General features: G+C 36.5%; 1 protein-coding gene across 14 annotated transcripts in view; it reads left to right on the top strand.

The window, feature by feature from the left end:
- The first annotated feature begins 335 nt into the window (after positions 1–335).
- Positions 336–17,338, top strand: part of TENM3 (teneurin transmembrane protein 3) — an 816,371-nt gene continuing 799,368 nt past the window's right edge. For 3 of the 14 annotated variants that reach the window (XM_075610837.1, XM_075610771.1, XM_075610754.1), the window contains exon 1: positions 336–956. The gene's annotated coding sequence lies outside the window, so the exon portion shown is untranslated. Of the gene's footprint in view, positions 957–2,245; positions 2,561–17,338 lie in introns of those variants that run through there. The other 11 variants (XM_075610845.1, XM_075610819.1, XM_075610800.1 and 8 more) reach the window with 6 other exon arrangements.

Here is a 17,338-nt window from a genome sequence, read left to right as displayed (position 1 = left end):
TTTTTTTTTTTAAAGTATCATGTTTGGACTTTATTTACAGGAGTCAAACACAGCTTAGACCACAGTATTGCTGGCAAGAAAGCCTAGCTAATGAAGCTGTAAGTTCATTAGTGTTTGCAATCAGCAGCGCGCAGACACCCTCATCAGGACAGAAGGCTGCAAAGAGCCATTCATCAGCATGAAGTGTTATTCATGGATGACCCCTAAATCACTGCTCTAGTAGTAGATGCACTGATTGGACACAGCATGGGAGCATCAGTACTTTGCATTAGCAGACACAGACAAGGAGGGGGGGTGAGAAAAGAGAGGCAAGCCGTGGGGAAATCCTGCAAACAACAGCACAAAAAGCTGTCTGATTGTTATTTTTTATCAATATATACACACACACATTTTCCCAGCCTCCTTGAGGAGGACGTATGAAAGTAGCTTTCCTGCTGAGAAGTGGCGGAGGATTATAAATATGCAGCCTGGTGGTTGCAATGTTTAGAGAGGAGGCTGGTCTCTTTCCCCTCGGTTTGTGCTGGGGAGGAGCGTGCTAGGCTCCTGGGCAGAGGCAGCAGCAGCAGCAGCAGCAGCTGCTTCACGTGTGTGCCTGGCACTGGCTGCTGGAAGCTGCTCCCAACCAGGACAAGTGCTGCCCTGCTGCATCCCTCATCCAGCAGCACATGACTAATAGAAGGATATCAACACCCGGGGACTACAGAGACAGGAGAGAGGGGTGTGCTCCGAGAGTGAAGCAAATGCTCGAGAGACAAGAAGTGGACTAGCTGCTGCTTTGCTGAATTGTTTTACAGAATACGTTGCTGGTTGGAAAGGAGCAGAAGTTGCACCACTTGAATTAATCGCCTGATTATTATTATTTTTTTTTTTAATGCATCTTGTCTTTGACACTGGGAAGTTGTATGATGCTTCCTAGGTTGGGATACCGAGAGAGGGAGGGGCAGAGAGGCAAAGAGGTAAGTGGGCCGATTCTCTACTTTAAATGGGTGTATTTATACTTTATTTAGATGAACGTATTCTTGCTTTGACATAGTTGTATATGTTTACTGTACATGGGCAGAAATTCACGCTGCTCTACATAACCATCTACTTACACCTAGCAGATCATGCTTGGTTGTGTGTGTGTGTGTGTGTGTGTGTGTGTGTGTGTGTGTCACGTGCTGGGTAGTAGCTGGGTAGTAGTTGTTAGATATTTGATCATCTTGGATCATTTCCACCCCACCAAACGCTGATCTCCCTGTATATCTCACTATAGAAGTTGAACCTCTGCTTTCAGAGCTGGGAGTGTAGGGACAGATGGTGACATTGATCTTTCTGACATTTCCAAAGCAAAGGGCAGGATCCATGGCAAATGACCCCAGAGTCTGTAGCACTGAGGTAGGAGGGGGCGATTCTTCTGCTTAGTTATTACCGCCCCCCGCCCCCCTGAGAAACCTGTAGCCTTTCTCCATCATGGTATTTCTGGAATGGGGACCCAGGATCTCTAACTCCTGCTGCCCATGACATTGAGAATAGCAGTTGTGTGTGCACTGGACGCACTGTAATCCTGCCATTTATATTCACCCCAATGAACATCAACAATGTTTCTGCATGTATGGGTCAGGGAGAAGGCCAAGTATTTTGGGGGCAGGGTCAAGCTAGGTCTTCCCTGATCTGAAGAGGTTAAAATAGCTGTTAACTGGCTTTCTAGTCAATATCAACCTGCAAGGAGTGGATCACGGCGTGTGATCATCCCGACCTTAACCCTGCTGGGAAGAGATGTGTCAATATCACCACCAGCTGCTGGTTTCTTGCCAGAAAGTTCATCTTCTTGTATGTAGGACAAGGGAGGGGAGGGGGTTATTGTGCAACCACCCCTGTCTTCTTCTGTTTGATTTTTGCAAGTTGCACTAAAAATAGTGCTAATTAAAAAAAATAATATATATATATATATATTTTTTTTAAATCCAGATTTTTATGAACACAGTACTAAGTCATGTGTTATTGTGAAAGAGGAGGCATGTCATGCTGCTTGTTTTTTGATCAGCAAGAGACTGGAAAGCAATCTATCAATTCAAAGCACATGCAGAGTTAATATGCCCTAACTTAACCTGCCATTATCATTACAAATGTGATGTCCACAAGTATACAGCTGAGCAGATCCACTGTTCTTCGTGAGAATAAGCACTATTTTAGCAGAAAGAAAAATAGCTGGTGTGTTTGCAAAATCCTCAAAATGTCCAGCAAATATAAAGGAATGTACAGGTCTGTCAGATACCATAGTTATAACTGTGCAGTTTGTAAATACATACAGTACAGTAGGCTGTGATGCATTGAAGATCTAAGGAATCACGTTGGGGCTGTTCAGGTTTTTCTCTCTCTCTCAAACTTGAGACACACAAGAAGAACAAGTCCTGATGCCACCTTGGCAATGACCAGCACTGACGTCTATTTCAATCTTAGTTAGGCACAGTGTAAGAGGCTGTGCCATCTGATCACAGCCTTCTTTGTACTTCAACTACTAGACTGGGTGCCCTCAGATTTGTTAAACCTGATGGAGGAGAGGGTGCTGCTGACCAAGGTAAAAAGCAGTTGTGTTTGTGAGTTTCTGACCTTCAGACTTGTCTTTTTAGAGTTGTGTGTATTAACTTCTGTTCTGACATGTACTGTATGTGTAGCATATGCCAAAGATGTGGAAGCAGAGAAAGAATCCAGTGGGTGGTCTTTCATTCTTGGCATTGGAATATAGTTATACTTGTACTTGGCGTTTCTGTAGCTAGTGCGAAATCATGAAGCAGGTTTGATAACTTTTTGTCGTACTCGTTAACTCAGTCAATAATTATTTATAGTATATATATATATATATATATATATATATATATACACACATACCATAAAGAATTATTATATATATTATAAATAATAATTTTATATATATATATATATATATATATATATATATATATATATACACACACACATATATATTAAGGTAGGGGTAGTACCCTTGAATATGATGACGTTGTACAAACATTTACTTTTTTTTCTACTTGGCACACAAATAACCTTTCTTAGAAAATAAATGTGGAAGTTAACTGCATGCAAGAGCCACTTAATTTGCCATTTAGGTCATATTATTAAACACACTAACATGTAATCTCCATTTTTAGTCTTTCCCATTTTAATTGTTCCTTTACACACGATTAAAGCATAGATATTAATGGCATAAAAGAGTAATTTGGCCCAACTGCTCTAAATAAGACATTTTACTGAAATCATGTCAGAACTTTACTTTTTGATTTGTAGCAGACCAGAATGAATGGATTGAAAGTCCCTCCTCTCAGCATGAAATAAGGTAGCTGTTTTACACTTGTTCCCATAAATACTGTCAACATAGAAACAGCTGCCAGACACTCAACGTTTTTTTATTAATACCTTTTTTTTTCCAAGTAATGTCAACTTTTTTTTGTTTGTAATTGTGTTTTGTTATTAAATTCAGTTGCCAGCAATTATGTTTCTCTTTAGACTAGTACATTGTCTTTTCTTTCATTGCAATCCAAATTATTTTGTAATGTACCTCATGCTAAGGAATTTAGTCATCTGGAAATAGCTTTTAAAAAAACTGGTTCTAGAGAGATTACCATTTTATTGACAGCATGTTAATGGTAGTGCCTGCCTATATTTACATTTTAATTGCACATAAAACATATTTATTGTTAGGAAAAATGTACGCGTATTAGGCCATAAAGTTGTCTTACAATCAGTCAATATAAGACAACGTAAAGGTTATTATTTTAATAAGACGTAATATGTAAACGCAAGCATGACTATTTAATGACTATTTAAATTGTAGTAATTGAAACGTAGTATCTTCACTGGGCGACTTAACATTTATTGTATACAAAGTAGGCAAAAAAAAACATGGACTTGTGAATGACAAACGTTGAAGGCTTCATAAAACTTTTTTTTTATTAAAATCCTTTAAAAAAAAAAAATATTTCGTTACAATTTGTGGGAAAATAAAAGTCAGACTAACATCTATAATCCATTTAGCAAGTTCAGACAAGCACTTCAGTTAAGCCCCACTGAGCCGTGAGTAATTATATCTCATAGAAATATCTGAGACGATATCATACAGGGAACGGGAGGGAACTTGGAATTCAAAGTTCTGCTGACATGTTCATTTGAAAAGAAAACAGAAATCTCATTGCCACACAATCCACGTGAAATAGGAAGTACGCTGGACGACAAATGCGGGTTTTGTAAATTGATGTACTGTATTACAATGTACAACATCATTTTTAAAACGCCTATCTCCAGTAGTTCTCATAGTTGAAGGTACCACAGCCCTAAAATACTGTAGCTGTAAAGAAATGTGGTAGAGGGGGGATCTCTGCTCCTCTCATGTAGTATTCCAGTCCCCTTCCTAATCATTTTATAATCGCAATATAGTGTTTCTTGCTCATAACTAAAAATAAAAAAAGGTTATGAAACGTAGTTCCTGTGAGTTCGCACACAAATATGGTCCTGCGTGTCTCAATACACATCTGCATTTGTCACGTTTTATACAGTCACAGCTTTTTTTTTTTCTCAGCGAAAGGAAAATGTTGAGGGGAAATCAGGCAAAAAGTTTTTTCCCATTTCTGCTGTGTTCAGACTTATTATGGATGTGTAGTGACCCTAAACATAAACCAGTGAGTGTGAGAGGGATTAAGGATTTAGTTGTCTAGTTTCATATTCTGTCACCTGTCACACAGCAATCACTTAATTCATGTATTCTCACCGAGTGCCTTCTTCAAAAAGTCTTCACAGATATTTGTATTTAACCTCTTAAGTGGCAATGTTGAGGCTACGAGACAACGTAATAGTATTTATCAATCCAATATGCTACGTGTCCTTAGAAAAGATATTGACATAAAGAAATGAAGTCATCTTACATACGTTTACTTACTCTAGAACTAAATGATACCATCATATCGTTTCACAAGTTTCAAGATTGCTCACAAAAGTATATCTCTTTCCCAACCGTCTCCATTTACATGCAAAGAATTACGTATTTAAATATTGTTGACACATATGCAGTGTAATGTGTGCTTTTGGAATACTTTGCTTAAAAACATATTTCCTTGGTTCTAAAATTGATTAATTGATGTGTCTTATAAAGCTTGATTTATCTTATACTTTTTCATACCAAGCATTATGAAGCTCTCCTTACAATTGAGATTAATGTTTCAGAGCATGGAAGTTGTTTGGAGGGCTGCATACATTTTCAGTGCTGTTGTAATCAATTTTAGATACAAGCATTCCACAATGGATCGGTCTGCATCCAAACCTGCCTTATTATGTAGAATTAACTTGTTGGTGATTGATAGCAATATTTCTCCATCTCGAGAAGCCATTTGTTTCGAAACAAGTGTTGTGGCTTCTCAGGATTTCAGTGTTGGATCGCAAGACCCTAATTGCATTTATGGAGGGCCTTGATTTGTGACACGTTGGAAGTATATTGAAACCCCCATGATGTTTCATTTCCGTCTCTACTGTGAAAGTACAGTATATTATTGATGATTAAAGCGTGACACTTTTGAAAATGGAAATCTAAATGGATTTGTAAGTATTGCCAGACAAATTCCTGCCAGTGAGATATCTAAATGTAACAGTGAAGGTGCTGCACATTCTCAGAAGTAAAAACAAATAATACAAAAATATAGCACATTTAAAAATAATTAACTGCATGTATGTTTTGGTAAATGCAGATATCCCTATAAAAAGGATGAGATATCACATATTTTTTTTTAATTGACTTTCTCTGATCACAGCGTGGGGGTCTACTTTAATACATCTTTATCCGCTTTTGTCAAAAGGCAGCGCCTGTGTTTTTAAATTACCAATGTTAGTCACCATCCAATATATCTGAAACATACATTTTCTTACTATAGGGACATCATATTACATTGCTCTACACTTTCCCACACAGACTACACTACTTTAATCCTTTGAATGCCTTGGCTGGTTGCTATGTTATCGTTTTCTGGAAAATATACATTCCTAGACATTGCTATTCAGTGTAAAAATGTGTGTGTTCTGATCTGAGATATCTGCTCTTTGATATGATCCATGCCATTTTTTAACTCAAGTCTCAAACACTAAGTGAAGCCCAATTTTGTAATGCTTGCCTTGATATATTGTTGAAGCATTAAGTCCTTTTTTACGGCTTAATGAAAGAATTTATTATAAAAGGGCTCTCGTAGTAAACACAAAGCATTGTTCGAATGCTACTAAATGTATGGCTTCCCAGCAATAGGCATTAAGGCGCAGCTATTCTCTAAATCTGACATGCACAGCAAATTTCACATTGTTAAGAAAAACAGGCACGTCATTGGTTTCTCTAATCCTACATTTCATTTTGTTAAAAAAAAAAAACAACAAACAACAAATGTATGTAAATTAACATCCCTATGGAGCCTCCATTATATATCAGTTCTAGGATTTTTCACTGTCTAAACTTGTACAATTAAATGTTGCTCGATATAAATGTATAAAAATAGATTTTTTAATGATGTATTAAAAAAAAAAAACATACTGTAATTGTCCAACATCATTAGACTTGTGCTCCTAAACATTATGATAGTGTCAAACGGCAGAAGAAGTGGTTAAGTCTTTTGACATCATGGAACTACAGTATAGTCTCTAATGCAACTGGACAAAATCACTCTATGGGGTCTGTGAATGTAGGCAACATTTGATACAAATGTGAGGCACAGCAATTGTTCCAGAAGTATTAAAAAAATCCTGTTTAATTTAATGGGATTTTTTACTTGATACATATGGTGCAGTTTTATTGCACCTTGCGTAAGGGTTAATAACTGTATTGGTGATTGGTAGTCATTTTCCAGACCTGCCATTCTACTGAAAGTGCGACACACACACACACACACACACACACACACACACACACACACACACACACACACACACACACACACACACACACACACACACACACACACACACACACACACGTTTTGGGAAATTTCCTGGACAGAACCGAAATATTGATTAAATAAAGCCCATCCCTTTTCTTCACCAAAGACCTGTGGGCGCCGTTGTCTTCTGTTTGCTGATAGATAGAGAGATAGATAAACCACAGTGGTGGTCTTTCGTTCTTGACACTGAAATGGAGTTCTACTTGTACTCATTGTTTCTCTAGCTAGTGGTAAATTCTAAAACAGGCTGTATATTTGTATTTGTGTGTGTGTGTGTCTGTATGTATGTATGTATATATATATATATATATATATATATATATATATATATATATATATATTTATACAGGTGAGTAGCTATAGATATGATTATACAGTATTGTATAAGATATATACTTATAGAAGAATTATATAGGGCATGACAAGGTTTTATAACAAAATTATACTTATTTTAGTAGGATAAAGAGAACTATTGCAACACCCTTAATCTGATCCAGGGCTGTTCCCATTATTCATTCTTCAGGGTCAGTGAGGACATTTTGGCTGCTACACAAGGTTCTTTTGCTTTCTTCTTGATCATCAAAATAAGGCAGTATAAAAGCCCCTAAACTAGTTTTTAATATCACTCTTGCTATGTTTCTTTAGGGTTTCAGCAATAAATATCATTTAGAAATCCTTCATTCTTTATCATTATTAACCTCATCATTAGGTTACGTTTTATCTCTTTCAACCCTAAGCGTCCACCACAGTTCCCTTGAACTGCTTGGGTTTGGATAATGAGACGAGGAATGTGCGAGAATGTATTATTGATATGAACCATAGCCATGACCTGCGTATAAAACATGCATTCTTATTTAGAACAGTAAAAGCCTTGTCCAATAAAAAAAAGAAAGTGAGGCTGCAAAAGGAGCAAACTGTTAGGTGAATATATATTTTTTTCAGGATTATTAACAGCCAGCTATTGAACAGCAACTTTGTTTTTCTAGATTTGTTTACACAGACATGCTCTTTTGTACTGTTACATATATTCATTAAGCTACGATTCGGTAAATTGGAGAACTATTGCATGGAAACCCCCATTGAAATCAATGGGAGTATCCTCACGATAGTGCCACAACTGGCACTATCACAGTTTAACTACCTCTATTGTTATTTTTTTAATTTTTTTTTAAACAACGGTGTATGTGTGTATATATATATATATATATATATATATATATATATATATATATATATATATATATATATATATGTATATATATATATATATATATATGTATATATATATATATATATATATATATATATATATATATGTATATATATATATATGTATGTGTGTATATGTATATATATATATATATATATATATATATATATATATATATATACACATATATATATATGTATATATATGTGTATATATATATATATATATATACTCCCACTCTCATCCCACCTCCCCCATTTCCTTTTTTAACACTGTTCTGTATCTATGGTGAAACACTGCACAACAAAAGTGGAACAGTGTGTTATGATTAGTGCATGCTAAGATTATGTATGTTTGGCCTTTTTGTTCACAAGTAGAACATTTCACATCGAGTATCACCAATTTGAAATACCGCTATTTCAATTTGATTACACAAAGAAAAAAAAGATCTACCACTGTCAGTATGTGTTACTAGTTTTATTTAATTTTGTTCTATTAAATGTAGAGTATTTGATCTTTTTGTATTGGTAAATGCTCAGTGAAGGTTCCTAGACAATTTTTCTTTAGTCCATCATGATCAGAGCATGACTAACAGGCAGCAGCAGTACAGGGATGCTGTTCAAGTGGCTGTTGTAAAAGCATCATTTATTCATTCAACAGAGCTGTGTGCAGGGCTTCGCAAAACGCCGAATAACACAGGCACTGTGAAACCTTGACCTGAGAACTTACATTCTTGAAAGTGCACGAGAGGGAATGATTTTGTCCAAGTGACATGGTGCATTGATGTATATAGGTCTTTCAATTCAGGTCTGGAGTCCTTTTCACAAATACAAACCATCCAGTGGTTTTATTGTTTGAACTGCAAGTTTTGCCACATTTGAATGTGTACAGTACTTTAAAAATCCTCTTGCAGTGAAACGTCTGCTGGCTGAGCAATTCATTCGGTTAAGTAGTGGAAATTTAGTTTAGTAAATTTCAAGTACATTGAATCATCATTAAAATCAAGACCAGTTCCCTGTGCAATTAGGAGCGCTGGGTTAGCATAATAACCATACTGTACCATTATTGCGCCTTAAAAGTTGTACAGGAAAGAACAGCATGTGTCGTGGTTCCATTTCGGAACCAGCTGGGGAAGATGGCATGACATCCCACTTCAATGGAAAGAACACGCAGGGTGATAGAGGAAGGGATCAGACGTTGCCTGAGGATGGGTCAGGGAAGGTATGTATGGTAGGAGATAGTGATCCTATGTCTGGATGGAAAGCCACTAGTACAAGGGACAGCTGTGTCATTGCCACCACGGGAAAAGTTGTTATATTGAGTTTTGAGGTACATAGTTGAGAGGTAATAATACCTTAATAGCTGCATCATTAATAGATGTCTCAGACTCACAGTACCCACACATATAGCCTAGTGGCATTTACCACATCTTACTCTATGCTATTTACTGTACTACAGAATTCCATTAATCATTATACAATGACCTGAATTGATTTAATGTTTCCTGAATATATATATATATATATATATATATATATATATATATATATATATATATATATTTATTTTTTTTGCCAAAAAGAAAAACAAACATTAAAAAGCATTTGCTTACTTGGCCAATATAGTTGTGTAGAAATGTCAATATAGGGCACATCATTTAACATAGACATTTCAAATGAAAATAAAAGTAGAGGGGGCTTTTAACTGATTACAGGTCGATTTTTGTTTAAATTAGGGAGGTACAAGTAGAACATTTCATTGGTACTAATTTATCTTTAAAACCTATCTTCTTTTTTTTTTTTTTACAATGTAATTTCTTTCCCCAGCCAATGTTTGTAAAAAAAATAGTGTTATTTATTCTTCCAAATCCTGCATCTGAGGGAAAAACTGGCTCATGTTCTTTTAAGAAATAGATTTTGTGATGCAAAGTAGCCTATTTTTGCTCTCTACATGTATTTTAACCCTTTTCCTGCTGGAGAGGTTTCCAGTGCTGAGCCTTTCCCCTCCAACTGTGAAAGAGTTAAGTGGATTTTGTCTTTCTCATTTACTTGGCAGCTTACCACCAATCTCAACATTTTCTCCTGAGCATCTTGTTTCCCTACCCCCTGAGTATCTCTGTAGTGTGCCCGCTACATGCCTTGTTTAGTCTCTCTTCCATCCTTCTCAGCCACTTCCTTTATTCCTGAACAGATAAGCAGCATTGGGAGAAGAGAGGAGGCTGGCAGCTGCTTTGCGACTCTCTTCCCTGGTATGCGTGTTTTAACTTTCTATACACCCTGCCTTACCCAAAGAATATTTTGCGTAACACACTTTTTGGTTTCCCTTTCTCAAGCGGGTTGCCTCGCACGATCACTAATGTATTTTATATAGGACTGTTACTCTATTAACACTATTCTGTAAATGGCTGGGGAAGTTAAGCCCTAAGTACTGAAGGAACCTGCAATGATTTGCTATTGAGAGGCAGGGGGTGCGACTGGTTTGCAGACGTCTTCAGCACTGATGGTATTAAGCTGTTTGTTAACGAGTTGTAACGTGACTGCTTTTGCTCACCCTAAAAGGTAGACATGTTATCTGCATGGTAGGCTTAAAAATATATGTAATATATCCCACTGGAATGTACGTAATGTACCAGATATATGCTTCGTATACCTAACTTATTCATGCCTTTTTAAGAAAATGTAATGTACCTGCCTATTCAGTGAAGCGTGGAGCTATGAAGCAGTATGATTTTCTTCTCTTGAGAATGAAATGCAATGGACAACCACATTGCAATACCTATAAGAGGAAGTTGAACAATGTAAACAAGGCATAACTCATTGAAGGGAAGAATGTCTCGTAAATCTGTCCAGTCTCCTGTGAGTTTTCCATGCATCTGACTTGGTTTATGGGGCAGGTGAAAATGTTAAAGTCTGCTGCTCTCAGACATCATTACCACTCATAATTGGGCAATCAAAAATAAATAAACGAGAGCCTGATTTCAGGTTTTTTTTTTCTTCCTTGCTAACTATATTCGGATAGAATTTCAATTGATGTAATAGTCAAGTAATATGTTAGGTTAATGAGTTGATAATAACATAGCAGATTTGTCTCAGAAAATAATATAGAACAGAATAAAATATTAGCTACAAGGAATGAAGAAATCTAAAAAATATTAAAGTTACGCAGAACCTTTGACCAACACAGGTCTGTACAGTTTCAATGCTTACTGTGGAACCGTAGGCCCCCACTTGCAAAAATTCTTCAGAATGACGGGTCATTCAGACAATACTGTATTGTGCATATGAGTCTATGGAAATTACTGGATTCATGTAACTTTATAAGTAAGCGACATGTCAAGTTTTTTTGTGTGTGTTAATGGTTTGCAGTTTCAGTAGCCTAATATAGCAACCACTTAAAAATTAAACCATATCACTGGCTAAACACTAGTTTTTGTACCTTGTTGTTGTAACCGATAAGCTGTATCTTTTTTCGATGCTGAGCGTAATTGTGCATGAGAAACTCACCGTAAAAAAAATGTCTCGGTAAACCCAAGTCATGCAGAACTAGGATTAGACAAATCTTAAGTCCAGTCAAGAAACCTGACAAATCTTCCTTACCCAACCCACACACAAAAAGTAGTGTTGATTATCTCCACTTCAAACATGCAGGCAGCACAGCTGGGTATGTCGGGCTGTTGTTTGATTCAAAGGACCAGGCATTTATTGAACAGTTTGAATTGACTTGCTTTTCTTTGTGCTGTTCCAATTGCACAGGTATCCAGGATGGGAATATTGTACCCTTTTACTATGCAGTCTCCTGAGCAACGCATTAGGGTTAAGGGGGAGCCAAACATGTCCTTCCAAAGAGGAGTATTTACCCTGCGCTAAAATCACCATAATACAATGTTGCTCCCATCCCCCATGCCAACAGGAGTCATAATATTAACATAATGTATCACGATATTACACTCACTCATACACACATTCCTATGCAATCACTTTACTTTACATACAAATATGAGAGGTTCAATTAGTGCATTGACCATTTAACTTTCACTCAATACCTTTAACAGATAAATATTATAGCTGATTTCTGCTTTACTTAAACAGTACTGTAAATCTAAGGACAGTAAGTTGTGAAAGATGGACATCCAAATAAGCCTCAAGAAAGCAGATGTATGCGATATTTGGGATAGTAACTGTATGGCGGAGATTAATGGTGGACTTGGGTCGTGCTAAAGCTCACCCATGAGATCAATAATGACTGTTAAATTAATTACTTTAAAAAATGTCTGTCTTACACATGCCAAATAAGGTGATCCATGCATCAATAATTCTTCCTATCGTCTTTGCCCTTTCTTCTCCTTCAGTCCTTCAGTGCATCATTCTTCTGTTTTCTCTGTTGGTGAAAGGCATTGATGTGTATTCCATGAATTCATACATCACTAGTGACGGCAAAATAGTCAATGAAATGTGCAGCTCAATAACATTTGAAATAATTTTATATCAAATATAGCTGTTTTACTAGGCAGAATCTCGGACGGGATGAGTTGGTGTTAACTGTGAAATGCCAATACTAGAAAACCAGGCATTTGGCTGAGAGTTCAATGTTTTTCTCTTAGTAAGGTCATCCATTGCAGAATTGTACAGGATTTGATTTTCACGTTTTTATGTACACCACAAGGATTAAGAAACAAAGATTGACAAAAGATGCTACAAGTGCAGTAAAAAGATTACTTTTCAAAGAAACTGCTTTGTTATTTGGCAGAACTGGGAAATGTAACGTGAAGCATTATTGGTTTTATATTGTTACAGAACAGTAACAAACGGCCTTTATTTAGGTGAAAAGATAATGGGAATTATTAAATAATCTGGAGTAGTGCTGATTGGGGAACTACAGCACACAGACTCCCATTGAAGTCAATCAATTTAAGTCTGTGCAATTAGTGCCAAGATCAGCACTATCGGAGTTTATGGAATAATATTGTATCCATATTTACACACCAAGTATTTTACTTCAATAAAAAAAATATATATATTCTCAAAGTCACTGTGATTCAGGATACACAGTTAATATAGGAAACCTAGAAACTGGAAGGGAGCTGCGATCAAAATACTGTAAAATATGTCCTATACAGTAAATCAAAACGACAGGCACTCCATGAGTGCAAAACATGAAACTTTATTCCTCGACGTTTCTATTTGAAAAATACTTTATTGGGAGCTGAAACGTCGAGTAACACACACACACACACATACACACATACACACACACACACACACACACACTACATTTGGTGAAAGCGCTCCTGGAGATAAATAGAATGAGAATAGAAACTTAGCTGTAGAATAGGTGCTCGCAGGACAATCATGTTCACTTCTCCAGATCAAAACAATATGAAAATAGAAAATATCCACGGCACTCCAGAATTAGAAAAATCTAAAGATGAATTTATTTAACACAGCATGCGATACAAACAATAAAATCTGGGCAAAGTTTCGAGCTTGAGAAAGGGTTGGTTTGTGTCTGGAAACGTCGCTCAGATTTTATTGTTTGTATCGTATGATGTGTTTAAATAAATGTACCTTTAGATTTTTCTAATTCTGGAGTGCCATGGACAGTTTATATTTTTGTGTACATGTATGTATGTATGTATGTATATATATATATATATATATATATATATATATATATATATATATATATATATATATATATATATACACACACACACACACACACACACACACACACACACACACACACACACTGGTCGACAAATCACCAAAAAATCTACTGCTTGGGCCAATAGGAGGTCGCCACGATTTTAAATCCACTCGCTGTATATATATATATATCCCGGCAGCACTCCACTTGTGGAAATCCGTACTCCGCACTGTCAGACTTTCCCCTTGTTACTGCTGTTTTAGTCAATGAGCGTTAATGTAACTATACAGTAACCTGAACTGGAGGTAAGAGAATCTCCCCCTAAGATTGTTAGCTCCTTTGGAGCTGGGACTTCCAGGCCTCATGTTATTGTGCATACATACAGTAGATGCTAATCTGTTTAATATGCTTGTTCTCGTCTTTCACCCCCTTTGTTCTGTGCTGCAGAATATGTTAACCACTGGCCTCACCATTACATGAGAATTACTGCCTTCTAAATAAGCACATATGGGATACATGACACGCTGCTGATGCTGCTTCTCCCCATCGGCCAGAAAGGAGGTACAGGAGCAGCGCGTCCCGTGTATCACTGGAAAGCGACTCCAGGCTATGTAAAAAGGTGCAGCAATCACACAGCAACTGTGAATCCCACCTCTAACAATGGGGGTGAGAGTATATTGTACAGATGGGAGAATCACCCCGAGTTTGGTTCACACACTTTTTTTTTTTGTGTAACATTGACAAATGTGAGAATTTAGCAAAAATATTCCATATTTTTATTCCTTCAAGAAATTAAGATTTTTTTGTTGTTGCTGTTATCACCAACTTTTTTCTCTCCTTGGGAAGTCAGACTTCAGAAAAACCTTCGACCATCCCTTGATGGGAGTGAGCTGAGCTCCTAGCCAGGCAGAAAATTGCACTCAGCCGGGGTGAGCAGACAAGGGCAGTTTTCCAACATATAACAACTTTCTCTAGATGAGGCATTTCAGAAAAAATAAAGTATATGTGTCCGGGTGCACTAAAGTAGAATCCGTACAAATCAACCGAGAAATAAGCACTTAAAGAAAGCTTATAATGCAAAAATGCAAGTCAGAAATGGAACGCTTCGGTCCTGTACTGGGATTTTTATCAAGAGAACAGAACAGAGCCCAAATACCCAGAATATATACGGTACCACTACCAAAATGTAAACTTTCGCACTCAGAGAGAAAGAGACTTCCCACCAAGGGGTCGTTGCTAGGTAATGACCTGATATATATTCAGTGTGTGTGTGTGTGTGTGTGTGTGTGTGTGTGTGTGTGTGTGTGTGTGTGTGTGTGTGTGTGTGTGTGTGTACAGTATATATATATATGTAGCCACAGAACGGTATCGTCTATTCGTTTTTGATTACTAAGCTCGGCTAACACGGTACAGATATATATATATATTTATATATATATATATATATATTATACTCATTCTGATATACTGTACTAATCCATGCTTAATTTTTACTTTCACAAGATTGATCTGTTTCATCTAAATTTCATTTTTATTTTTTTTAGATATATGACAACATTCTTATGCTTTTATTTGTGTTCTGCCCAAACGTGGCATTGAATAAGACATTATTCACAGACTGTCAATGTTCTGTGGAGTTACAATTGAGCCACAGTAAATTCATATTACTTAGTGCAATATGACAAGACCATGTTTAATGTTTGCACAAATTGTGAGCCTTTTCTTGAGGGTACTTCTATTAATGTGTACATCATTAACTGGACATAAACTACAAAAGTGTTCTAATAGTCTACTGCCATTGTCTAGCTCAGCACAGCTGGACCGGATACTGTTTTACATTATATGGCCATTTATAAACTCATTAACATCGAGATATTATGGGTAAAAAAATGCTAGTGATTGCAAAGCCGGCAATTTTTGCAATTTTGTGTTTTATTGAAAATCCAATGATTGCAATAATTACATACAAAATTACATGTGTTGCATGCATGGAAATCATTCAATCTAGTTGATAATGACAGCATAATGGGGAAGATGGTACCATGTTAGCTTTTAGAATGTTCCAACAGAAAAATATAATTGAATTATCTGACCCTTACTTTTTGAAAAAAATAAAAAAATAGCTTTTTTCCCCCTGAACAAAGCAAACTAGGAAAAACTTGCACGGACAATGCACGACGGATCCTTTAGGATCTGCTACTTACATTTGGATGCTAATGAAAGGCAGTTTGTTTTACTGGCACATATATGTTCCAATGCACTTTTATTTCCTTTAAAATAACTATTTGTTCATTGCAAGCCTTGATCAGTAAATGCAACTGTGTCCTGAGCCTTGTTTTCTGCTTGCACAACTCTGAGATCCAATTGTAGCATCATTTCTGTATTTTGCATAAATATCTGCTTTGCGATGGAAAATACATTAACTCTGTTATGTAGGGGGACTTGCACAGGGTGACAAATGACAGGCCTTAAAGAAATAGCAGAGTGATTTTGTTTTGTTTTTTTTCCTGTGAACTGTCATCAACTCATTTTCAGCACATCCGATGGATATGAAGGATTTTTTTATCCAAGCCTAATGCTATCAATAATATGGTTGTGCTAAATGTTGTTGTGGAGCACACATCGTATTTATTTATTGAAAGCTTATTTTTACTAGGACAGTCCTGTGTTGGTTCTCATATAAATGTAGTTATGGGCAAGAAAAAATGATCGTGTAATTGCCACATAATTGCCGAAAGACCTGCCTGCATATGCAGAACAACACTGCAGGTAAATCTGTTTTTATAAATGTTATACAGTTACAATTAGTTTTAAGGAGGCAATCCAAGGGATAACGCTTTTTTAAAAAAATTTTTACTTAACAAATAAGTACAGCCGGTAGCAGCAATGGCTGGGGCTCTCGTAATGGTGGCTTCAAAGCCTATTTGTCTTGTGGGCAAATAGGAAGCCGTGATGTCACCCCTTGTGGCTTCATATTGGCCCACATGACCGGAATCTGTAAACAGCACCGAGATACCAGCCGCCCCTTACAGTTTAGTCAACTTTCATAAACATAATGAATGTCCAACACTGGTGCTATTTTGGATAATTTTATATGAAAGCATATTTTCAGTCGTTTTTAATTTAAAAAAAATGTAATATCTGCTTACTATGTGGTTAATAATACCGAGCAACCTCTGAAAACTTTTTTTCAGTGGTGTTCGGTAGGAAAGTATGGCGATCTCCTCATCTTCTAGTGACATGCGTTAGGCGGAACCTGTTTTCCAGGAAGAAGAATAAAAAAAAATACATGCAGATGTAGGCACGGTTTTCGCACTTGCTGGTGTGTGGGACATTGATTCTTGTGGAACATCTGTGTTTTGAGCTGGTGCAATAATCCAATAATCTTGCCTACATCTGTGTATATATATATATATATATATACACACACACACGTGGAGGTATCAGTACCGTGTTAGCCGAGCTTCAATAATCAAAAAATAAATAGATGATACCGTTCTGTGGCTAACGAAATGCTTTT

The sequence above is a fragment of the Ascaphus truei genome, chromosome 1 (genome assembly GCF_040206685.1).
Source record: "Ascaphus truei isolate aAscTru1 chromosome 1, aAscTru1.hap1, whole genome shotgun sequence".
Classification (NCBI taxonomy): Eukaryota; Metazoa; Chordata; class Amphibia; order Anura; family Ascaphidae; genus Ascaphus; species Ascaphus truei.
This window is presented reverse-complemented; position numbering and strand designations above follow the sequence as displayed.